Source organism: Atractosteus spatula (genome assembly GCF_055471065.1).
Source record: "Atractosteus spatula isolate fAtrSpa1 chromosome 16 unlocalized genomic scaffold, fAtrSpa1.hap1 SUPER_16_unloc_1, whole genome shotgun sequence".
In the NCBI taxonomy this organism is placed as follows: Eukaryota; Metazoa; Chordata; class Actinopteri; order Semionotiformes; family Lepisosteidae; genus Atractosteus; species Atractosteus spatula.
In genome coordinates this window covers 2395001-2421746 of record NW_028296631.1, presented here as the reverse complement: position 1 = coordinate 2421746, position 26746 = coordinate 2395001, and the positions used below count along the sequence as shown (strand labels likewise).

The following is a 26746-nucleotide window of genomic DNA, read 5'->3' as shown; positions in this document are numbered from 1 at the left end:
ATGTTTAAGTTCCAAAATTAATATCGTTTATGGACTTCACACGCGTTGCAGTATGCTCCTATTCTTTTTATGCTTAGGCACTAAGATCTCCCTTCTGCTTTGTGTAAGGATGGTATCAAAAGCAATCTTAAGTGATGACAAACCACTACAATAACAACAGTAGTGGCTGGCTCAATGTATTTAAGGGACTTAAACGTAAAAGGAGATGCTTCATATTGCTTGACTAATTTTAAAAACTAAGTTATAAATGCAGACGCTCCCTCAGTGCGCTCCTCTGGTGCGCCGGCTCTTACACAGTGCCTGTCTGCTGAAAGCATTACAATATACATACCCAACACTGCTTGTACCCATCTGTCATGCAAATATAACACCTTGAATTGAATTGAATTGAGGGGAGAGGGGGGGAATACTAAAGACAATACTGGCTCAATACCAATACGGGCTTTGACGTGCTAATGCGTTGGTTTAACAGTCCGGGTGTGGCAGGCTTCCAATGTCAACTCGACTCGATTGGAAGACAATGAACGTATTTTAGCCCTAAATGAATTAATAGCAAACATGGTTTACATAAAATACATTTTTCCAAGAAAGTTTATAATAATACGATCTATAGTTGAAATCTGAGCCTACTTTAAAAATAAAGGAAAAGCATTTTCAGAGAGCAATCACGCTGTGTTTATGTAGAAAAAGCGATTAGGTTTATGAGCAATCTAATTACCTATTCGCATAAAACGCTATATAAAATAAAGTTTATTTAGAGATGAATGATCAGTGTCGCAGTTTAAATAATGGGAGTCAGGAAACTAACACACAATTAAATTTGCCTGTGGAGTGTATCTTATTAAGCTATAAATTGTATTTTGAGCGCGTTTTTTGACTTTTTTTTAATTGCATTTTCGGCGCGGACAGCACATACAAGGGTTAATGAACTGCGCCAAGAAATTTAAAATAGTATTCTTTAGGTGTGAGGGTAGGAGTGGACCGCAGCAGGCATAATCAGCAAACCAGGAAAACAAAGAACAGGACAGGTGAGATGTGTATCCAGAAAGCGAGTGATCAGAAAAAGGAAATGGAAAACGCAGAAAAAGGAAACGCTTTACAGGATAAAAACAATAACAACAGTAGTGGCTGGGCAAACGATTTTTTTTAATCGAAATACAAATTGAGATACTGTACTGTATAATGATGTGCATGAACAAAGGTATACTGCAATTTTCCTTAGATACGCGATTAATGCTTCGTAGGAGGAGGCGGTCTTTTCCTCTTGTCTAACAGTCTGTCCACAAACAAAACATTCCTGTTAGACAAGAGGAATTGAAAAAAAACAATTTTGTCAATGAAAACCGGTGTGTGTGTCTCTCCCTGCTGGATGTCCCTCTCACAAACTGCTGAATGAATAAAATAATTTTATTGAAAACGCGTTTGCGATTGTCTGGTATTTAATTTGGTCCCTTTTAACTGTTTTTCGATCTACTGTATTGCTTTGAGATGCCACTTTTAAAGGCGATATGTAAAATAAAGTTTTTTATTATTGTTATAGAGAAACATGATCAGATTTTCCCTGGTTCAGAAAAAAGTTCTAAAGTGCTACACATAACTTTCTTAATTCGATGTATTTAAAGCAGTGAACTGCTGTAGGTGTCACATAACATTCAGAAATACAATCACGTATTTGACAAATAAAAACGATTATAATCTAATCCTTCCACATTTGATCCCCAAATCCCAAGAAATATAAATCTTGACGGGTAGAAAGCTATGCTGAAAGTTTATTAAGATACTTAGAAGACAAAGATACTGTATCAATTTATGTTGCATTAGCCTGATTATGATTAAAAAACACATATAATTAAACACGCGTTTGCGATTTAAATCAGAACACGATTTAAATCAATATAAATGTTTATATTGTAACGCATACTGTCCAGCCTCCATTTCTCTATAAAAATTTACTCTGTTGCACACACACACACAATAGAAGCAGGAGCCACTGTCAGAAGGGAAGATATGTTCAAAATATCGCAAATATCGATCATGTTGCGATATTTTGAAATATAAAAGTCAATTGATTGTCCATAATATCGCTATTCTATTTTTTCGAAGAAATGTTTGTTAAAAGAAGAGTCTAGCACCAGCTGGATTCGAACACACAACCTGCCAGCTGGTAGTCACGCACCTAGACCAGTCGGCTACAAGACAGCACACATGAACAGGCAGGCGAAACAGCCCTACACAGCCCTGTCGCAGCATACGAATACCGTTATTAAATTCTTTAGATACGCGATTCCATATTATATTAGCAGAAAAGCTTAAAACTACCACTTTTTCACACGCTATTTCACATGCTAGTTAAATACTTCGATGCTTAAAATCGTTAGGGAGAAATGGAATACTGGTGTGTATTTTTTTCTTTAAAGTACCAAGACCAGCTATATACTGTATGTTTATGTTCCAAAATTAATATCATTTATGGCCTTCACACGCGTTACAGTATGCTCCTATTCTTTTTATGCTCAGCTACTAAGATTTCCCTTCAGTGGTAAAATTCAATATCTACAACGGGCACAGCAAAGACGTTTACTGTACTGTAAGTCTTTCTACGACAGACCAACGGACCACGAGTGCCCCTGTTGGTCAACCAATCACGTACTGCGGTGCCACGCGTCATCTTGCGTCACACTGAGCGACGCCACCTGCGGTACGTGTCTGTAACGCGCACTTTGAATGGCTGCATCTGTATTAGGAGGATAAGGATTTTGAAGTTGACTCGAAATCTGATAGGTAACCAGTGCAAGGACTTGAAAACAGGTGTAATGCATCCCTGATAGGATTCTTGCTGTCATATTCTGAACATATTGAAGATTGCTCAGTGTGGATTTAATTTCCCCAGTGAACAGGATGTGCATTTATTAATTCTAGAAAAAAAGCCTTTCTTGATTTCTCTAGTTCCCTTTAAAATAAACTATTATTCCACAATGCAGAGTATTACATGGCCAGTATTTACACATGATATTTGTGATTTAAAGAAATTAACACAAGCAGCTTTTGGAGATTTAAGTGTTGGCTGAGTTATTGCAGGATAAAAGACTAGAGATGTTGGCAAGAAGAAGATAATTTGGGGAAAGCTGAGGAATACACTTATAACAAGAACACTTCCTAATGGGGTTAGGCATACTTTTAATGAAGATGATGAAGTTAACAGACTATATGTTTACATAGATACTGAAATAAGGATTGTATTTTAGATTATGTGTAGTTGCTGGCATTGAACTGTGTGTTGGATGCACATGAATTGAAGGAGTGGGCAAACATAGCTGATGCGGATCCACAGAGCCAGCATATTAAGATGTTTATAATTAGAGGCAATTTGTTTAAATAACTAGGTATGGATACTGATGTGCAAGAGAGGTGGAAAGGCTGTTTCCTTAAGCCAGCACTATAAAATATTTTATTCTCAGTGAGATGCTGCCATTTCATCGTGGGTTTCTAACACTGTGTATAGTTCCATCCACACAGTGCCTTTACTTCCATCCATTTCTAATCTCTTTATCCAGTACAGAGGATTTGGAGCCTATCCCAGTAAGCAACGGACACAAGGCAGAATACACCCTGGACATAGCGCCAGTCCATCACAGGACAGACAGACACAAACACACACACACCAGGGCCAGTTTTCCCATAAACCAATTAACTTACCAGTATGTTTTGGAGTGCGAGAGGGAGTCATATCACACATATGGAGAAAAACCATCTAACCCAGAGAGAACATGTAAAAACCCCACACACACAGGATGGCAGGAATTGAACCTAGGACCCCAGTGCTGCAAGATAGCAATGCTAACCACTTCGCCACCATTATAAATGGATGGATATCTTAGTTATCTTTCTAGTTCACAGGTTTGCATGCATAATTTAATTTTGAAAGCCACTGAGACATCAGGTACTACTGTTGTATTTATGAAAAAGAAACAAAACAAAAAACATACTAACAACTGTGCCATCCTACTCCTTAGTTAATACATTTTATTATTCATAAACAGTTAACATTGTTAGCAAAATATTTTGAATTATATTTAACCCTATTTTTTCTTTAGTTTTGTATTTAACTTATTATATGATAGTCAGACTTAATGTATATTTGAACAATGAAATTATATTTTTACAAGATGCGGGGGAAAGTGCAACAGCTTATTACAGTGCTAAATTTAATATTATTGATTGCTAATAGTTTATGCTAACACCTAACTTTCTTAATTAGATGTATTTAAAACAGTGAACTAAGTGTAACATACTATTCAGAAATACAATCGAAAATAGTTTTGTGGTCTTTGTATGGATGAAACGTTTCTAAAATGTATAACGTAACAAAATTAAAGACGATTAAAATCTGCAATCTTTCCACTTGTAATGTCATTACACAGAACAACACGTTTCTGGTTTGTTTTAATTAGTATTAGTTAGTAGTTAGTAGTTTTAATTTAATTAGTATTGCAATTCGCACTGATTCCCTTGCGAAGATATGGACTTAAGAATATTTGTGCCTGGTCAAAAAATGGCATTAAGCACTTAAAATTAATATGGTTAATAATAGTAAACTGTAACATGCTGTAACAAGATCGGTTAAACTGCGAAGAAAATGCTTTCAGAGAAAATGTGTGAAGAACATAGATCTCCAATGCAATTTCAACCAAACCTGTTCCCACACACCCTGCCCCCACTACCATTAGAATATACACAAAGCACTGAAATCTTTCGAGCTAATGATCAGGTGACCCGAGAGAGAGCGAGAGAAACACCAAGGGGTGCGGAACCAGGGAACTATTTACATTGAAAACGGGCGATCTCCCCAGACTGTCTGCCCATTTCACTGTTACCTGGATACCTCTTTATTTAGAACTCACTAACACTAATTTTTAGTTTCGAAGGATTCAAGTAGGGTTTTAGATGAAAGGCAGCGACCTTAATCAAGCCCAAATCATAATTGAACCCATTCAGAGCCTACATTACATTTTAGCGTTTCATTCTGAGCAGAAGACCCTCACACCTGAAGAAGGCTTGCGTTTTCTCTCTTCTCTTTTAAGCATGTGTACAATGTGTAATACAATTAGAATGTGTAATTACAATGCGAATCGTATGAGGGTGGGGGGGAGGTGTCTTTCGCTGGAAATCTCGCCTGCTTCTACTTTACGACCACAACCCCCTCTCTGCCGGAGTGCTGGCTGTGACGAATTAAACCGGTTTCACAGGTTTCAATCACAGACCATGTGACATGGGAGTCAGGAAACTAACACACAGCGCCACCGGATTTGATAACACTATAAAAACGCTATAAAATAATGTGACTAGGCACAGAACAAGTTTACAGCACAGTACAATAATAAATGCTGACCATGACTTTAGAAGCATAAATTGCCTTACACTCAATTTAAACACAAGCTGTCTTTAGCCCTCTAAGCTGGTTCATACAGAAATGTAGAGATCCAGGCTCAGAACACACAGCTTCATTAGCGAATACATATGCAGGACAACTAGAGAAGACGTTTTACAGAGGATGGATTTTTAGAAACATCCCATCAGTGACATCACTGAAGTCAACTCCTAGGTACTGTAACTGTCGTGTGGATAGTTTCACAAGAATCAGACAAAGGTTTAAGCATCGCTTGTTCTAGATAAAACTGCAAAAAAAACAACAACAACCCATAATGTACTTCTTTGCGGCTCTGTTTGCCCAAATCATATATTCACAACGTGAAATCTAGAAAATAATATTACGTAACCAAAATCCGCAATATGGAAACAGAACCTGTGTAATTGTTGATAGATGATGTACTCGTAACATTTTTTCAAGACGAACTACAACATTTAAAAAATGACTTGTATGTACTTGATATCTCTAATCAATCCACGGGTCATAGCACAAAACGAAACTAAAACGCATACCGTTTCGCGCTTCTTATTAGTTGCTCAAAAGTAATTTGACCGTATGAAATGCATAATATGAACCAAGAAACATGTACGTGAGCAGTACTTAAGCACTGTAGTATCGGTGTTAAGACATACCTCTCAGTCTCCTCCTCTCTTGCCAGAACACGTTGCTTTCTTGCTGTGGTGAGATTGGTGGTAATGCAAAGACGCCACATACTGCCGACAGACGAGAGTGTTGCGGGAGAAGAGAGAAGTGATGGAAGATTGAAGAGTGTCCTAGGTGGAGCCAAGATGAAGTGTCACAATTGCATAGGGGAGGATTTCAAATATTTAAGATGGTAAAAATAACCGGAAGTGATCCCCCAGTCCGGCGCAGTCTGACGTACTTCTGTCATATAAAGTGAAACTAGATGTCGAACTGGAGCCTCACCATTTGCATAAGTGAGGCTCCAGTTATACATCTAGTTTCACTTTAAATGACAAAACTGAAGAGACTTAAAAGAGCTGGAGAGGATTTCTTACAACTTTTGAGCCGGCACAGTTTTCGAAAACGTTTTCTTCACGCTGCACTATACAACACAGACAGCCAAGAGTCTCCAAAACAAAACGAATTGACAGATAGGAGAAAAGTCCCACTCGTCCTAAAGTTCCCAAAATCCAGCACTGAGCGTAAACAAAGTGTTCAAGTAGCGTGGGAATGCTACCCCTAATGCTAGCTGGAGTTTGAGTGTCTGGTTCAGAGTTTGCTCAAGAGTTTACCTTTCACAGATGCGCAAAGATGAATGTTGAGGGTGCACGCTTCAAGGCGCCTTACAGTGCAGGGAGTTATTAGAGACAATTCGTGACGTGTGCTCGTTCCCATATACCGTACGCCCCGGGTTGCAGTGCTAGGATGACGTCCAATACCGCTTCGGCACGTAACGGCATTATATTCAAGTGCAGGACGTGAGGGTTTTATTTTGTTCGTTTTGTTCTGCTCTGCTTTGCTTTGTTTTGCTTTCCATGGCGTTCGTAAGAGCGTCAATAAAAAGGCGATTCCTGCGTCTAACACGAATGTAAGAGCTATTTCAAGTGCGGCTTCTAAAATGCTTGTGGACATTTGTCTGTTGTTGATTGTTTTTTTGTGTCTAACAAAGTGCCATTTTCCTGTCCGGACGGGGAGACTTTATCATTCCCACATGAAGCAACCCTTAATTCCTCGGAGGCGTGTCTGTCTGCAAGGTTTGTATTTTGGAAAGGTTTTTTTTTTTAACGGAGAACGACTTTGAAAAAGATTTCCGCCGGCGTCTCGCGATCCATGTGAGATTGTAGCAAGAACATGGTGCGGCTTCTAAAATGCTTGTGGACATTTGTCTGTTGTTGATTGTTTCTTTGTGTCTAACAAAGTGCCATTTTCCTGTCCGGACAGGGAGACTTTATCATTCCCACATGAAGCCACCCTTAAGTCCTCTGAGGCGTGTCTGTCTGCAAGGCTTGTATTTTGGAAAGGTTTTTTTATTAATGGAGAACGACTTTGAAAAAGATTTCCGCCGGTGCCTCGCGATCCATGTGAGATTGTAGCAAGAACGCAGCAACGGCAGCGCTCGCTGTAGTCGTGGCCGAGTGGTTAAGGCGATGGACTAGAAATCCATTGGGGTCTCCCCGCGCAGGTTCGAATCCTGCCGACTACGGTGTTCTCCTCACGTCGTTGTGTGCCGGCGCAAGCAAGGAAAAGTGCTTTTCTGCTTTTCCTGGTTGTTTTAAAACGCGAGATCGCTTGTACCCGCTGCCTTGGAAAGAAATGTCTACATGTTTACTTGCACATTGTCTATTGTTTGTTTGTACATTGTCTTGATGCACTGTTTGCACTTTGTCTTGTTTTTTACACTTGTTTTACAATCGAGAGACCTTCTGTAAGTAAGAATTCCATTGTACCAGTACCGGTTACATATGGCAATAAAGTTCAAGTTCAAATGCTTCAGCGTCCGCAAACGGCATTTTGCAGCTGGAAGCAGATGGCGACGCTTTTTGCGGTCGCGTGTCTTGTGCCCCATTTCCGGCCTTTAACATCGAATCAATAAAGCTGTTCGAACCGACACCATAGGTGCTTTTCTTACAACTTTTGATCTGACTCAGTTTCGGAATGCAATTCCTGAACACTGCGAGAGACAACCTACAGATGCAGCCATTCAAAATGAGCGGTAAAAACCCGTGGTACAGTAACCAACCCGCAGGGCACCGTAGGGCACCGCGGTAAGTGATTGGCTGGCCAAAATGACCGACAGGGGCACTCGTGGTGCATTGGTTGGTAGTGAAAAGATTTAATCATCTAATGTCTTTACTGTGCACATTTCAATCTGCTTAGTTTTGAATATTTATATGGAATTTTACCACTAAAGGGAAATTTTAGTAGCTGAGCATAAAAAGAAGAGGAGCATAACGCATCTGAAGGTCATAAACGATATTAATTTAGGAACATAAACATTACTGTATGTACATAAACTGTACTGTGTATGGCTGGTCTTGATAGTTTAAAGAAAAAATACACACCAGTCTTCCATTTCTCCCTAAACATTTTAAGCATGAAAGTTTTATGAAACGGTACCCAAATATGTGATTGCTGTATAGAATGAATTTTAATTTTTTAAAATTATTTAAGACGAAAATTAAGCTGTTTACATCTTCCGCCTGAGAACAGTCACCCGTTGCTACCCAACGCAGAAACACAGCCACTAACTAGCAAAGAGAGGACATTAGCTAGCCAATATGATAAAGAAATAAATGATTATTTTGTTTATTTCTTTTGCACATTTATTTGAACATTTCCATCGATTGTACAAGCACTTGGAAACTGTCCAATCCCTAGTTCATCAAGCATTTACCGGTCTGGTGCCGGTCTGTGTCTTCTAGGATATAATGCCAGCGAACTCTTGTTTTTATGTCCACTATAACTACGCTGGGCAAACGTTCCGAGGTCAAATTCTTCCAGCACGGGGGTACCTTTAAAGCGGAGACGACGGCACCGAATTTTTTTGGCGCGCCTTCTCTTTAAAGCCCTGGCCAAATATGAAGACAGTACGTACAGTTATAATTCAAACGGAATTAAAAACTACACATCCCAGTTACCATGGTGGTGCTTGTGATCATTGCGTTTAACCAACGAAACAGGGCGAAAAATCAGTCACATGACTTTGGGGCAGAGTTTCGAAAGCTTAACCTATCAGCAACAAAACGAAATTTACACGATAGGCTACCTCAAACTGTCAGTTACACGACTGTGTATGTCGCTTAAGCCACTCCTATTTGGCATTTTAGTTATGGAGGCGAGAAGACGCCCCCCACCCCCCCCCCTCTCTGGGTGTCTGATTTGCCGCCATCTTTAACTGTTCGGTGTCCGAATCGGAGTAGCTACGCATACGATATAAAGTTAATCCCAACTACAAAACATATATTTTTGTGGTAAGAGGGCGCAAAACATCAGTATTTACTGCTATTAATTACTGTACGATTTATAGTTGAAATCTGAGCCTAGATATAAAGTTAGATATAAAGTTAAAATCTCGACAAAGCAATGTAGGAAATACAGAGAAAATAAATCCTTTCTGACATCTAAAATCAGTTTCGATCAAGGTCTCTAAAACGAACAAGAAAAAGAGGATTTTCGGAGGGCAATTACGCTGTGTTTATATAGAATAACTGATTTATGAGCAATCTAATTTCTTGTTTGTTTAAAACAGTGAAATGTCAGCTGCAAAAGATCGCACCAGAAACAGCACTCTCTCTGCCTGTCATAGACGTTCAGGAAAGGCTGAATGAAGTCATGTCAAGTACAATAATTCGGTGATCAATAATAACAGTTGTAGGACAGTATATAAGGAGGATAAGGATTTTGAAGTTGACTCGAAATCTGATAGGTAACCAGTGCAAGGACTTGAAAACAGGTGTAATGCATCCCTGATAGGATTCTTGCTGTCATATTCTGAACATATTGAAGATTGCTCAGTGTGGATTTAATTTCCCCAGTGAACAGGATGTGCATTTATTAATTCTAGAAAAAAAGCCTTTCTTGATTTCTCTAGTTCCCTTTAAAATAAACTATTATTCCACAATGCAGAGTATTACATGGCCAGTATTTACACATGATATTTGTGATTTAAAGAAATTAACACAAGCAGCTTTTGGAGATTTAAGTGTTGGCTGAGTTATTGCAGGATAAAAGACTAGAGATGTTGGCAAGAAGAAGATAATTTGGGGAAAGCTGAGGAATACACTTATAACAAGAACACTTCCTAATGGGGTTAGGCATACTTTTGATGAAGATGATGAAGTTAACAGACTATATGTTTACATAGATACTGAAATAAGGATTGTATTTTAGATTATGTGTAGTTGCTGGCATTGAACTGTGTGTTGGATGCACATGAATTGAAGGAGTGGGCAAACATAGCTGATGCGGATCCACAGAGCCAGCATATTAAGATGTTTATAATTAGAGGCAATTTGTTTAAATAACTAGGTATGGATACTGATGTGCAAGAGAGGTGGAAAGGCTGTTTCCTTAAGCCAGCACTATTAAATATTTTATTCTCAGTGAGATGATGCCATTTCATCGTGGGTTTCTAACACTGTGTATAGTTCCATCCACACAGTGCCTTTACTTCCATCCATTTCTAATCTCTTTATCCAGTACAGAGGATTTGGAGCTTATCCCAGTAAGCAACGGACCCTGGACATAGCGCCAGTCCATCACAGGACAGACAGACACAAACACACACACACCAGGGCCAGTTTTCCCATAAACCAATTAACTTACCAGTATGTTTCGGAGTGCGAGAGGGAGTCATATCACACATATGGAGAAAAACCATGTAACCCAGAGAGAACATGTAAAACCCCCACACACAGGATGGCAGGAATTGAACCTAGGACCCCAGTACTGCAAGATAGCAATGCTAACCACTTCGCCACCATTATAAATGGATGGGTATCTTAGTTATCTTTCTAGTTCACAGGTTTGCATGCATAATTTAATTTTGAAAGCCACTGAGACATGTCATGGAAATATAACTATCAAGGAAGCCACAAGAGAGAGTTCTCACCTGAGTAAGGTCTTTATTTCAATATTGCAATATTGGGAGCCCTGCTACCACTTCGCAAAGTGCAACCAAAGACTCAATTTGTTACAAGCAGTATAGGGTTTTTATAAGACGTTGCGCTGTAAAAAAGTTCAGCACGTGGTCCCTTCTAAAACTTCCCCTTTCTCTAAGAGAAAACAGATTACATCATAGAGCGAGAGAAGAAAAACTAGATTTGTTATTCAAAGCTTATCAGTTACTTTCAGCTAATTCTAATGACCCAGACAGCATATATTGTTTTGGTACATTGTCTTCTAAACTAACCTAAACAGTGTACTTTGTTGACAAACTGTTTTCTAAAATTCTGCACGTACTGTAGCACAGCAGTTACATCCTTGAAATATATTATCTAAAAGCACCAATATATTTTTTTCAAAGCTCTCTACATTTTTAAGAATCAATTTACTTATTAGATTTCCACTTCAATTCCCTCCTTTTTATTCTTGAAAATGATTAAAAGTTAGATTCTTCATATGGACTCCCAGGAGGCTCCCATACTTCGGATTCTTGCGTTCTTATCAGAACATACTGATGCACAAACATATTCATTACCATATTTCAAAGCATTGGAATAATATATTTCGTACAGCAACACAAAAACAGGAAGACAAGTATCACAGCCCCTATAATCGGTGTTAGTAACTTAAAGAAAAACATTCCCCCTGGCCCAAACCGTGATTTTAACCAGGAGAGAAATGGGTGAGGCTGTAGAATGAGGCATTAAAGCACATACATAACAAGATGCATTACATTTCTTTAACTTTACTGTATGATTTATAAATTTATACCACAAATTACTCCTATCCCCCTCATTATCAGTTTCATTCAGCCAGTTTGTATACAAAGAGGCTTCGCGTTTAGATTCTTCCTCTTTCTGGGTGGTGACAGGCTTCCACATAAAAAGGAAAAAGGCTGGGCACATCAGTCCCAAGCATGTGATCCCCATCTGTGCTTGTGCACTTTGCTCAGTTCGTTTACAGTGGGAAGCATGAATCCAGGGAACCCTTTCCGTGACTTTCACAGCAGTCGCAGTGGTCAGCAGCCTTGGTACGGCCCCCTCCACCTGAGCGAACACCACCTCTTTTTCCTGTCTTTCACCAGAATCCAGTCTCCTTATTCATGCATTAGTTCTTACAGCACAGGTAAATCCCTGTGGGCTGGAGCCCAGCATTTTTCTTAGGGTTTTTTTTTACAAGATTGGTCAACAGCTGGGTCACCTAAACAGCTGTCTATCACCCTAATAGAGAATGGCCTAAAACTGTGATTATAGCGAGGAGCATACAGTTATTTCCATTCTAATACATCTGAGTTACACTCAGACTAAAAGCAGGGCTATTTACCCATGCCAATAAACCTAAATAATCACCTCTATCAAAGGGGATTACTCCCATGAGCATCTTTTATAGCAATACAATCCCAACATGAGCTCTGATTATTATTTGTGGCTGACTGATAAAGTATTGATTCCATATCCCCATTTTATCAAAGTAAAGCTCCTTACACTTAACAGGTACACTGTCGCCCCCCCTCAGGAAGCTCAACAAACACAGAAACAGTGACAATATAATAATTAATGTTCACTCAGTCTCTGGTGCAGTGGTTCGGTGTCGGCGCAATGCGTAGATCCAGCGATCTCATCCTGTCACTCAGATGGCAGAGTCGGTAGTCAGTTGCACTTGATATGGTCCTTCCCAGCAGGGTTGCAACATCAGGCAGGGTATATCTTCCTCACCACACCCACTCGCCAGGTATCAGGTCGTGTCTTCCCTCTACTGGAGGTCTCCAAGTGTCCAGCACCTGTTCACCAGCCCCGTGCACCACTTCAATTAACAACCTACAAAAAAACCTACAATACTACAATAGAGAATTAGCAAATTCAACAATCCATTAGCCAAATTCGTCCCTCCAGGAAGTTTCGTTGATTGGCCTGTGATGATATCAAACAGGCTCTATTACACAGTTCTGTTTGATCCAGCCCGCATCCCATGGCGCTCCTTCAGTCTGATGTCTAGTCGATCTTTTAGAGTTCTGTTCCTTCATTCCACTGTTCCAGCAGACTGAGGGTGATCTCAGTCCATCTCACCCCGAATAATCCAGCCACAGCCTGTCCCTTGATCATAATACAAGCGGTAGGGCAGTGCCCACCGAGGGCTTATCTCTGTTATCAAGTGTTTGGTAGACACAGAGGCAGTGGCAGCAACCCACTGGGAAAACAGATTATAAGAGCCCAGGTTTCTCTTGACAATTGTCAATTTGCCAGTGCATGAAAGGTTCCTCAGGAGCAGGCCTTTTGAGCTGTAGCACCCGCACCTGAACTGTAGCTGAGTTCCTTTGATAAGCATCACATTGAGATACCACATAAGTGGCTACTGCTTCAAACACGGTCCCCACCCAGGTTTGGGTAACCAGCACACCATTTCTCACACCCAGGTGTCCGACAGAGTGCATTTGTCGAGCTACAAAGGGCATTAGGCTGTGAAGGCATGCAGGGCGTCCAGTGTGCTGGCAGCACCACACCCAATCATCATGAAGCACCACACTCTTTTCTAACCATGTCCTTTTCTCTGCTTTAGAGGCCTCAGCCTGAATATCCTGTAGCTGTCCCCTTTTCACCAACAGAGGTCTCACAGGGGTCTCAGACTCCTGCTCTACCAGGACTGCTCACCTGACAGCTGCATCTGCAAAGTTGTTCCCTCGAGTTACTGGAAACATTTCTTTATTATGTGATTTACACTTTACCACAGCTACTTCAATAAGCAGCTGCAAAGCTTCTAACAGTTCAGAGACAAACCCAGCATTCTTAACTGGAGTCCCTGCCATGTTGGGGAAATCCCTATTCCTTCACTGCCATCCAAAATTGTGGCATCCACCAAATGTATATATACAGTCTATATAAATTGCTACAATTTTCCATTTAGCATATTTACAAGTTTCAATTAAATATTTTCATTCGGTCTGCTAGTTCTACACCAGATTATTCACAGTTTATACAGCCAGGCAGGTAGCCTGCACAACACATAAACACGGCCCCTTGGCCACCGCATCAAGGGGTCCTGAATAATAATAACCCACCAGACGATGCCTATCTCCATGCTCCTGCACCAGCACAGCAGCTCACAACCCATTTCTTTCACTTACATACAGATTACATACAGATGATCCGTCTGAGGGAATCCAGTCCAGGGCCAGTGCCTGCAAGAAAGCTTGTCTCAAAACATCAAAACCGGTTTCTGCTGCAGGGGTCAAGGCAATTTTGTCTTTAGACTGCACTACCCCCCTTAAACCAATACGTCACTAGACAAGCTCGTTCTGAGAAGGCATTCACCCTGGCTTTATCATGTAGTTGGTTTTATACTCCTTTTTTTTCAAGATCCAGTACTTGGAGTAGCCCGGCCTTATGGATTCCCTCATTAGGTAAAACAATCACAATATCACATAACTCTATTAAGTTAGTTTACATAAATGCTATTTCATGCAGTAATTCCTTATAAAATGCTGCAGTCTGGGCCTAAAATAGGTCTGGGGTGTCCCCCACCCACATCAGTAGTTGAAACTGTACATCTTTACCCAAGCAGACTGTGACAGCTTATATTTGCTTTAAACACAACCCTTGCACCCCTTCTCCTGTAGCCTCCTGTTACCCGTTAGAAAACTTTATATCACATTTTTATGCTGTTTTAGTCTAAAAGTAGGACAGCTGTGCTCCTGTGTCCCCCAGTTACTGCACACTGTAAGATTATTTCACTTTTATTTCAATCCTGAGATAAATTTAGGAAGGCTACAGAGGGGTTTACTAGATTAAAACTTTTAGTTCACGCACGGCTCTCGTTTCAGCTTCTGACATGTTCTTTAATTGTGAATTCAAGCCTCTTTCTTCCAATTTCTCCAAAAAACACCTTTTTTTTAGTAACTGCACACCAGCTTATTAGTAGTTTTGTCTTTGGGGTTTTATATCTCGGTATAACATGAAAGTCGCACAATAATTTCGACAAACTGGCGGCTCCCTTTTCTCCTCCTTGGGAGTCTTTTTACCTCCCATTTGCAGCGCTCGCACTTCTGCATGCATGCTTCGCGAGTTATTAAATCAAATCTCTCTCCGCTGTCCGTAATATCAGGAAAGCATAGTTGTACATTCTTGGCAACATCAGGTTTAACACACTCAAGTAAATTTGTTTTATTACTGTGGAAGTATCTTCATTCACTTCCTTTTCATCGGCTAACCCCGAGTATACTATCCATAAAGCTATAAACCTTTCTGTAAAATCTGAAAACATCCTCACTTCCTTCTGCTGACATGCTGTTACTTTTCTCTAATCAGTTTTCGGTGGGTAATGCTCTTTCAAAAATCTCCACACTGATTCCCACCCTTCTCCCAGATTCTCTCTCAAGGCGTTCTATTTCTTCTTTTGCTTTTTCTTTTTCTGCATATATAACTTCCTTTCGTTCAGCCATTGCTTTTAGCTTTTCCATCAGGGATTTTTGCGTCTCATCTATGATATTCTGTTGAATTCTCAAATATTCCTCTAACTATTGTTTATTTTTATCCAAATGTTCATACACTTTTCTACATTCCTGTTCAGCCTAAATTCCGTCTGACAGTCAATATTTCTTTTAAGTTTCACTTTGGATTAATCAAACTTTTTTTCTTCACACCAAACCATTTTCACGTCTCCCACGCGCCCCGCGGAATCCCCCAGTCGAGACAAACTGACGAACTATCACAATTCGGGAACACGGACCAGGTTCCAAATCCTGGCTTTAAATACACAGTTGAATCGAGTTACCATTTTCGGCTCTTCTGCGAGTACAGTTCTAGTTACTACCTTCAGCCGTACTGCAGTCGTGTACCAGGATGCAACACCTGGATTTTTTCGCACGGGCAGGGCGAGACGCTACTCCTTCAGCAATCCCTCTTTTTCTACCCCACCTTCACAAAACAGGCATCTAAAACACATACACCATTAACTCATTTTTTCTGTTGTACTTGCTTCAGCTTCAGGAAAACCCTGAACCCACCACAGCAACATGGAGAGGACAAGGGACTTTTTAGAAAAGAGGAGTCCTTACCTCTTTTTAGAAGCGTCCGCCTATCTTTTCCTCTCCATGTCCGTGTGGTTTAATTTAGATGGATACTTCTTCATCATTTGGGTCATGTATCCGCCAATCTGCCTCCTCCTTTTTAGAGGACGTTGTAAACCTTTAGGAACAATATGATCTAGCAACAAGGTTATGTCACTGTAATTAGGCTTAAGACAATCGAGAACAAGGCTTGCCTTTCTTCTAAATTCTTTACGGTCATCAGGCAATTTAGGAAAAGACTTAACTAATGCAAATAATTCACTAGGAGACCAATGTCAATGTACATATGCTGGAGTTCCTTCTGGACCTGGAAAACTGCACATTGGCATTTCACAAACAAGTGAAAAGGCTTTGGCTCCGGACCGCTTTCTAATTTCGGTGGAGACTTTTTCTTTTTAGTACGCATGGCCATGACTTTAGCTGCAGCTTGCTGTTCTTTACTTTCAAGACTAGTCTTTTTTGAAGCTTCCCATTATTTCTGTGATTCCTCTTTCCATTCCATAAGTTTTCCAATTCAATTTCTTTCCTTTCTTCTCCTTCTCTTCTAAGTTTCCCCTTCTTCAGGAAACTTCTTTTTCCTAATTCAACTTTCCTCTGTCGATTCTGATTCACTTACAAAGATAGTTATAGTTATAGTTATATACTTCATAGTTATGGGCCCCTAATTATCATATATAAATTATGTGCAAGTTCCCTTACACCTATTACCCTAGCTTTACAGTTCATGAACATAATTTTTTTTTTACTCTAACCCAGGCTATAATTGTTTCTCTGAATTTGTCGTACATGTACTTTTGCGGGACTGCTCGGTCCCATTTTCGTCTCTGAATTTTAATTTCCCATTTTTACCGATCGGTGCCTTACTTAGAACCTTATAACATTAACTACTCCGCAGAGCAAAAACCACACGTCTGTGTTAAGATAAGTTCTTTATATGAGTCCTAGACTCATCAAACCCCACAGAACACCCCTGTGGCTCGCTTCTCAAACTATTAATTTTAAAGGATCACTTACTGACGTCAGACAGCTGCCAATTCTCCAGACGCGTCTCTGGAAGGATAAACAGTTTATCCTCCGAGGTTCGTCCAATTTGCTAAAATTGTCCGGGTCCGGATGGAGTTTCAGCAGCCGTTCGCGCTCAGGTTTGTGATCCCGGACGAGCCCCCAAATTGTCATGGAAATATAACTATCAAGGAAGCCACAAGAGAGAGTTCTCACCTGAGTAAGGTCTTTATTTCAATATTGCAATATTGGGAGCCCTGCTGCCACTTCGCAAAGTGCAACCAGAGACTCAATTTGTTACAAGCAGAACAGGGTTTTTATAAGACGTTGCGCTGTAAAAAAGTTCAGCACTTGGTCCCTTCTAAAACTTCCCCTTTCTCTAAGAGAAAACAAATTACATCATAGAGCGAGAGAAGAAAAACTAGATTTGTTATTCAAAGCTTATCAGTTACTTTCAGCTAATTCTAATGACCCAGACAGCATATATTGTTTTGGTACATTGTCTTCTAAACTAACCTAAACAGTGTACTTTGTTGACAAACTGATTTCTAAAATTCTGCACGTACTGTAGCACAGCAGTTACATCCTTGAAATATATTATAATATATGATATATTTTTATATTTTTTATATATTTTTTTCAAAGCTCTCTACATTTTTAAGAATCAATTTACTTATTAGATTTCCACTTCAGACATCAGGTACTACTGTTGTATTTATGAAAAAGAAACAAAACAAAAAATATACTAACAACTGTGCCATCCTACTCCTTAGTTAATACATTTTATTATTCATAAACAGTTAACATTGTTAGCAAAATATTTTGAATTATATTTAACCCTATTTTTTCTTTAGTTTTGTATTTAACTTTAATTTAATATTATTGATTGCTAATAGTTTATGCTAACACCTAACTTTCTTAATTAGATGTATTTCAAACAGTGAACTAAGTGTAACATACTATTCAGAAATACAATCGAAAATAGTTTTGTGGTGTTTGTATGGATGAAACGTTTCTAAAATGTATAACGTAACAAAATTAAAGACGATTGAAATCTGTAATCTTTCCACTTGTAATGTCATTAGACAGAACAACACGTTTCTGGTTTGTTTTAATTAGTATTAGTTAGTAGTTAGTAGTTTTAATTTAATTAGTATTGCAATTCGTACTGATTCCCTTGCGAAGATATGGACTTAAGAATATTCGTGCCTGGTCAAAAAATGGCATTAAGCACTTAAAATTAATATGGTTAATAATAGTAAACTGTAACATGCTGTAACAAGATCGGTTAAACTGCGAAGAAAATGCTTTCAGAGGAAATGTTTCAGGTGTGAAGAACATAGATCTCCAATGCAATTTCAACCAAACCTGTTCGCACACACCCTGCCCCCACTACCATTAGAATATACACAAAGCACTGAAATCTTTTGAGCTAATGATCAGGTGACCCGAGAGAGAGCGAGAGAAACACCAAGGGGTGCGGAACCAGGGAACTATTTACATGGAAAACGGGCGATCTCCCCAGACTGTCCGCCCGTTTCACTGTTACCTGGATACCTCTTTATTTAGAACTCACAAACACTGATTTTTAGTTTCGAAGGATTCAAGTAGGGTTTTAGATGAAAGGCAGCGACCTTAATCAAGCCCAAATCATAATTGAACCCATTCAGAGCCTACATTACATTTTAGCGTTTCATTCTGAGCAGAAGACCCTCACACCTGAAGAAGGCTTGCGTTTTCTCTCTTCTCTTTTAAGCATGTGTACAATGTGTAATACAATTACAATGTGTAATTACAATGCGAATCGTATGAGGGTGGGGGGAAGGTGTCTTTCGCTGGAAATCTCGCCTGCTTCTACTTTACGAGTACAACCCCCTCTCTGCCGGAGTGCTGGCTGTGACGAATTAAACCGGTTTCACAGGTTTCAATCACAGACCATGTGACATGGGAGTCAGGAAACTAACACACAGCGCCACCGGATTTGATAACACTATAAAAACGCTATAAAATAATGTGACTAGGCACAGAACAAGTTTACAGCACAGTACAATAATAAATGCTGACCATGACTTTAGAAGCATAAATTGCCTTACACTCAATTTAAACACAAGCTGTCTTTAGCCCTCTAAGCTGGTTCATACAGAAATGTAGAGATCCAGGCTCAGAACACACAGCTTCATTAGCGAATACATATGCAGGACAACTAGAGAAGACGTTTTACAGAGGATGGATTTTTAGAAACATCCCATCAGTGACATCACTGAAGTCAACTCCTAGGTACTGTAACTGTCGTGTGGATAGTTTCACAAGAATCAGACAAAGGTTTAAGCATCGCTTGTTCTAGATAAAACTGCAAAAAAAAACAACAACAACCCATAATGTACTTCTTTGCGGCTCTGTTTGCCCAAATCATATATTCACAACGTGAAATCTAGAAAATAATATTACGTAACCAAAATCCGCAATATGGAAACAGAACCTGTGTAATTGTTGATAGATGATGTACTCGTAACATTTTTTCAAGACGAACTACAACATTTAAAAAATGACTTGTATGTACTTGATATCTCTAATCAATCCACGGGTCCCAGCACAAAACGAAACTAAAACGCATACCGTTTCGCGCTTCTTATTAGTTGCTCAAAAGTAATTTGACCGTATGAAATGCATAATATAAACCTAGAAACATATACGTGAGCAGTACTTAAGCACTGTAGTATCGGTGTTAAGACATACCTCTCAAATACTGTAAATCAAGTTAAAAATATCTCAAGACCGATTCTGGTCATAATGAAACCATGTTTCGTGTATGTTTTCTTTAAAGTACCGAGACCAGCCATATACTCTATGTTTATGTTCCAAAATTAATATCGTTTATGGCCTTCACACGCGTTGCAGTATGCTCCTATTCTTTTTATGCTCAGCTACTAAGATTTCCCTTCAGTGGTAAACTCAGATATGAATATTCAATACTTAAACGGGCACAGTTAAGACATTAAATATACATATACATACTGTATACAGTACAGTTTTCATACGGTAATATGTTTATGTTCCTAAATCAATCTCTTTTATGAGCATGTGAAAGGCATGGTGAATCGATTCTCAAAAATTACTGTACTTTGCATGATTGGAAACAAATGCGTGATTGCGAAATGCTGTGGTGTTACTTTTACAAAGACGGTCAATGAAAAAAAGAATGTTGACCAGGGCAATACTTTGAGTTTACACTTACAGCTTGTCCAAGGTCATTCATTATTAATACTATTAGTAATATCTTCGTTAAAGACTTTGATGGCCACAGCTCAAACATGAGAGGTTGAGCTTTATTAGCTCCACCTTGCGGAAATTCCGGATACTATTATTTTGCTTGTCGTATTATAGGAGAATTTACGGTAACTCGCGGTATTTACCGGTAGCTTGCGGTAGACTGAGTACAGCGTACCGCAAAATAATGCGTTATCGCCCGCGCATTTTGAATGGCTGCATCTGTAGGCTGCCAAAAGTCTCCGAAACCAAATTTTGATAGCAGAAAATTCTCACTCGTCCAGAAGTTCCCTTGGGACACAACATCCAGCACAGAGTGGTAAAAAAGCGTCTTTTTTGTAGAGCTTTGCAGTGTGCATTGGTGGTTCAGTGGTAGAATTCTCGCCTGCCACGCGGGAGGCCCGGGTTCGATTCCCGGCCAATGCAGTGGCTTTTGCAGCGAGCGGCTCCATCACTTGCATCCCCTTTCAACTTGCAACTGAAAACCCACTGAAGCTTAGAAGCTGTGAGCCAAGTCAGTACCCGGATGAGGGTGACCTACAGGGAAAAGCAAAGCTTACAGCTGGAAGCGGTGTTAATGGAGCCAGGGGTGGGGCGCTCACCTTGAGGTCTGTGCGGGTCCCAATGCCCCAGTATAGTGACGGAGACGCTGTGTGGTAAAAAGGCGCCGTCTTTTGGATGAGATGTAAAACCGAGGTCATAGCTCTCTGTGGTCATTAAAAGTGACCACCAAAACCTTTGACAAAAGCTCTTGGTAATTGATGGTCTTCAATAATGCTTCTCCTTTAGGTACATTTGAAATCAGCTGAAAAATGCTGTGAAATGGGGGGGCACTTCAGGCCAGTGTAGGATTTGGGTTACAAGAACCATTAAACAGCACGAGAAAGCCCGTACACTGAATCGCAGGGCTTTCTATTCAAAGAAGGACAAAAGAAACTTCCCTGAATTCCATTTTTTGCAGCACAGAGAGGACAGGGGGCACGAGGCCTGTTAGCTCAGTTGGTAAGAGTGTGGTGCTAATAACGCCAAGGTCGCGGGTTCGATCCCCGTTCGGGCCAGGCAGTCTCCTCCTCTCTTGCCAAAACCTGTTGCTGTGGTGAGATTGGTGGTAATGTAAAGACGCCACATACTACCGACAGATGAGAGTGTTGCGGGAGAAGAGAGAAGTGATGGAAGATTGAAGAGTGTCCTAGGTGGAGCCAAGATGAAGTGTCACAATTGCCTAGGGGAGGATTTCAAATGTTTAAGATGGTAAAAATAACCGGAAGTGATCCCCCATTCCGGCGCAGTCTGACGTACTTCTGTCATATAAAGTGAAACTAGATGTCGAACTGGAGCCTCACCATTTGCATAAGTGAGGCTCCAGTTATACATCTAGTTTCACTTTAAATGACAAAACTGAAGAGACTTAAAAGAGCTGGAGAGGATTTCTTACAACTTTTGAGCCGGCACAGTTTTCGAAAACGTTTTCTTCACGCTGCACTATACAACACAGACAGCCAAGAGTCTCCAAAACAAAACGAATTGACAGATAGGAGAAAAGTCCCACTCGTCCTAAAGTTCCCAAAATCCAGCACTGAGCGTAAACAAAGTGTTCAAGTAGCGTGGGAATGCTACCCCTAATCCTAGCTGGAGTTTGAGCGTCTGGTTCAGAGTTTGCTCAAGAGTTTACCTTTCACAGATGCGCAAAGATGAATGTTGAGGGTGCACGCTTCAAGGCGCCTTACAGTGCAGGGAGTGATTAGAGACGATTCGTGACGTGTGCTCGTTCCCATATACCGTACGCCCCGGGTTGCAGTGCTAGGATGACGTCCAATACCGCTTCGGCACGTAACGGCATTATATTCAAGTGCAGGACATAAGGGTTTTATTTTGTTCGTTTTGTTCTGCTCTGCTTTGCTTTGTTTTGCTTTCCATGGCGTTCGTAAGAGCGTCAATAAAAAGGCGATTCCTGCGTCTAACACGAATGTAAGAGCTATTTCAAGTGCGGCTTCTAAAATGCTTGTAGACATTTGTCTGTTGTTGATTGTTTTTTTGTGTCTAACAAAGTGCCATTTTCCTGTCCGGACGGGGAGACTTTATCATTCCCACATGAAGCAACCCTTAATTCCTCGGAGGCGTGTCTGTCTGCAAGGTTTGTATTTTGGAAAGGTTTTTTTTTTTAACGGAGAACGACTTTGAAAAAGATTTACGCCGGCGTCTCGCGATCCATGTGAGATTGTAGCAAGAATGCAGCAATAACAGCGTTTGCTGTAGTTGTGGCTGAGTGGTTAAGGCGATGGACTACTAATACATTGTGCTCTGCATGCATGGGTTCAAATCACACACTTGTCGCTCTCCATGTCTGACACGTGTGGTACTAGAGCAGTACGTTTTCCAGCGGTGGCTGAACATGGTATAGTAGGCTAATGTTGGTATCAAGCAGTGACAATAACAGTGGTTAAGTGCCGCTACTGCCAAGTGACTCTGGGTTGAGACTGTGTTTCCATTTACTTGCAACGCAAATGGAGAAAGAGATTTTTGACAGTCTCTCGAGAGACTGCGCTAGGTGTTTAGAGATAGACTTTGTCAGTTCCCCCTGGAATGATGGCCTCTCAAATAGTTTGTGATTCCTCTAGACGTTTATACAGTAGAAGCATGGTTCGTGGCTTAAATTCAAGCTGACCAAGACTTAGGAAACGAGTTAGAGGTCTGATGTAGAACTGCGAATTCAGTGAACGGGAACACTACAGTACATTGCACTGCATGTGTGAGGAAAGCTGCCCACTTCAGTCCCTTGTCGACCGAACAGAGGACTGTAAAGGATACCACCAAGAAACTTTAGGATGCTGGTTGGAATTCAGCTCCAAAGAAGCCCCTTTGGATGTTATGTCATCAAAAAGTAAGAACAACGAATCTCCCTTTGATCAAAAGCGCAACAAAACTGTTTTCTGTGGAGCAGGTTTCAGACCCGTAGACCTGTTTTATTTTTAGGGCAGGGCGCATTCCCAAACGCGAATCTCCTGTTTTAGAAATGCTTTGGGCGGCGTGAAGTGAAAATAAGAAATGAACTCCAGATGCACATGGAAGCAATCAAGTGTTTCATCCGAGCTGTTTCAAAACTGCTCAAGAGCTTTCCTTTCACAGAGGCGCAACGATTAATGATGGCGGTGCACCCTTCAATGCGCCTTACAACTCTAGGGAGTGATTGAGACGATTCGTAGCGTGTGCTCATTTCCCTATATTCCCCGTGCTGCAGTGGTAGGATGACGTACGTTACTGCTTCGACACGTAACGGCATTATATTCAACTGCAGGAGCTGAGGGCTTTCGTAAGCGCGTAAACCAAAGGCAATTCCTGCGTCTAACACTAATTTAAATGCTTTTCAAAGTGCAGTGTGGTGCAGCTTGTAAAATCCTTGTCCACATTTGTGGTTTGTTGATGTTTTTTCTGTCTGCCAAAGTTGCATTTTGACATCAGGACGGGGAGACTTTATCCTTTGAACGTGAAGCCACCCTTAAACCCTCGGAGGCGTGTCTGTCTGCCGGCACGTATTTTGTCAAAGGTATTTTTTTTTAACGGGGAGCGACTCTGAAAAGGTTTCCCCAGCCACCTCGCACTCGTGTTAGATTATAGGAGGAATGCGGCAGTAGCGAGCTCGCCGTAGTCGTGGCCGAGTGGTTAAGGTGATGGACTCGAAATCTGGTGGGGACTCCCCGCGCAGGTTCAAATCCTGCCGTCTACAGCGTCTGCCGCACGTTGTAGTGTGCCTGCGCGGCAGAGGCGAAGTGCCGCTTCTCCTTTTCTGGTACTATAAAAACGCTAAATCGCTTGGACCCGCTGCCATGGAAATCAATTCTTCAGATAACCACACATTTTGCGTTCGCACGTCTGGTGCTCTACTTATGCCTTTGAAAATCGGATCAATAAAGCTCAAAGAACCGACAAGATAGGTGCTCGTAAAGCACGCAGTAAAGAATTCTTATCAGCGAGGGTTTCAGTGGGTTAACTGAGGAGAAGGCGTGATCGCTAATTGTTGAGTTTTTATTTGGTGTTAGAAACACTCTTACTGTGCATGAAGTGCAACAAATGTAGCCACAGAAATTGCATCGTGCTTTCATTTATGCTATTGCAGACACCAACGTTGCCTAGATAGAAAACCGAAAAAGCCGTGGGTTTGCTTGCCAGTCTGAAGGATCTCTCTTCGAATCTCTATCATTTGTCAATGGAAGTAAAAGGCGCTGCAATCTGATACGTTCACATTCAAACCCTCAGCTGTTGTTCGACTTTATTTCTTGACTAATTATAACTGAGTGTCGCATGAGCAGTTACGTAAACTTGTCTGCTATATTTGAACACAAATGCCGTTCTTCAATTAAAACTAACAGTACATTGTCAGGGACATTCAGTTATATACAAACAAGAGACAGACGAGAATATTTCTACCTTTCATGTGGACTACGTGTTGACTTACTGATCGGAATAATTGAAATGTTCGGGTTCATAGCCGATGCAGTGCGTGCTAATTAGAACAGCAACGCTGGGCTCTCAGCACCGTACTGAGCCCAGGTGCAGTTCATTTACATGAAGGAAATCTCGTACTGGGTACGATTACACCCACATACAGTAAGTAGCACAGGCTACTTAGGGAGTAGCCTGATGCGTTTAAAAGTGACCCGAGCCAGGCAGGAGTCGAACCTACAATCTCCTGATCCGTAGTCAGACGCGTTATCCATTGCGCCACTGGCCCTGGTGTCACACTGCACGACTGCAACCCAGTGAGCTCAGCACTGCAACTAGTAAAACATTACCCCCGGTCCATTCTTTTCCAAAAGTGAGAAACACCTGTTTTCTACATTGTGTCTGTTTAAAACCATATCTCTTTAAACCAAACCAAGAGTTTGTCCTTTGCACTGATATTCTGATTCATTTCGATTTCAAAGAAAAAAAAAACACTTTCTTCCAAAGCATCATAAAATTGTCCCTTCTTCCAGACTCTACTTCTCTCTTGTAGTAGTACAGCAGACCTTTCCAGGTGAGCAGATCACAGAGTCCGAAATGAGCTTCCTCCATCCAGAAAAGTACCTGAACATGACTCTGTCATCATAAAAGCACCCCTGTAGTAAAGCAATTAAATCCGAAATCAAGAGGGCAATTGCCTACTGAAGTTCAAGAAGTCATCAATTTTAACCTAGCAACACATTAAAGGCTGCATCTATACAAGTACGATTCTAGAAATGCTCACCAGATTACGTTTTAAGAAGGAACTGCGGCTCAGGTTCCGCCGAGATCTAAACTCGGATGGCAGGATTCAGAGTCCAGAGTTTGGACGGGTGGCGCACAGAGGGTCCATATACTGTAGATCCCTCAGTGATCTTCCGCGTGTTCAAACCGCCAGCGTGTGACTCCTCTGTCCCCGTGACCTCATTGCTCTGCTCTCGCCTCTGTGCAGCCGAGCCCGACTCACGGTAAAGTGGAAAAAAAATGCCCTCAACGTGTGATTTACTCTGGAGTGAGGACAGATGTCACCTTCTTATCATTGAACAGGATGTATGTGATGTGGCGACTAGGTTCAATTTTTTATCCTCTTTAAAAGATTAAGGACTGGGTGAGCCTGATTTACCACCCTTTCAGCTAAGAACCCGACGTGCGGACCGTTTAAGCTGCGTAGACTCGGTCGTTTAACTCTTCTCCATTAGCAGGGTTAAGGTTAAAGAAAAAACATTGCTGACTTCTTTTTTGTTTTCCAGCCGCGAGCGCTGATTAGCAAGGTTTGCATTTCATGTTTTGCAAGTTGCATTCTAAGAAAAACAAGTCGTTCAAGACAGGAAATGAATACTTGCATTTAATTAAGTCTAGCCGTAGGCGGTTGTCCATAATGACCAGTCCTGTTCGAGAAGACAGAACAAAAAAAGGAACCGCTGGGATTCGGACCCGGGATCTCCTGTTTACTAGGCAGGCGCTTTAACCAACTAAGCCACAGCGCGCCAGGAGCTCTGTCCTTTTGCAGCCACTTGGACACACAACTCAGACACATCTGCATTCGCTGTGCGCTCCGCCTGCTCGCTGAGCAAGTTGCCACCTTTACATACAATAGCAACATCGACACCAAGAGAAAGGATGACAAATGGCTTTTAACTGGAACTTTTCATGTCCAAGGAGCTCAATGTGCTTTCCGTGTACAACAGGGCCACTGAACTCCACACCGGCCACTGAAGCACAGCAGTGGCTTGCTGGCTTGACATCTCCCAAGGAAGATGTTGAAATTGCATGTGGAACAGGAAAATGACCCTCGAGTACGAGGTAAAAAAAAGAAAAAGAAAATCTGGAGCGCGCCAACTCATGTCCGGACAGCCTGGTTTGAACAAAGTGTTCAAGTA

At 40.9% G+C, this 26746-nt stretch overlaps 5 non-coding genes across 5 annotated transcripts; 4 read left to right on the top strand and 1 right to left on the bottom strand.

Moving 5' to 3' along the window:
• Positions 1 to 7513: 7513 nt before the first annotated feature.
• trnas-aga (transfer RNA serine (anticodon AGA)) lies at positions 7514 to 7595 on the top strand. Its single transcript has one exon. It is a non-coding gene; the product is annotated as a tRNA-Ser (tRNA).
• A 13147-nt stretch (positions 7596 to 20742) lies between these two features.
• trnag-gcc (transfer RNA glycine (anticodon GCC)) lies at positions 20743 to 20813 on the top strand. The gene has a single exon. It is a non-coding gene; the product is annotated as a tRNA-Gly (tRNA).
• A 558-nt stretch (positions 20814 to 21371) lies between these two features.
• Positions 21372 to 21445, top strand: trnai-aau (transfer RNA isoleucine (anticodon AAU)). Its single transcript has one exon. It is a non-coding gene; the product is annotated as a tRNA-Ile (tRNA).
• Positions 21446 to 24029: 2584 nt separating this feature from the next.
• Positions 24030 to 24111, top strand: trnas-cga (transfer RNA serine (anticodon CGA)). Its single transcript has one exon. It is a non-coding gene; the product is annotated as a tRNA-Ser (tRNA).
• Positions 24112 to 25043: 932 nt separating this feature from the next.
• Positions 25044 to 25116, bottom strand: trnar-acg (transfer RNA arginine (anticodon ACG)). The gene has a single exon. It is a non-coding gene; the product is annotated as a tRNA-Arg (tRNA).
• Between the last annotated feature and the right edge of the window lie 1630 nt (positions 25117 to 26746).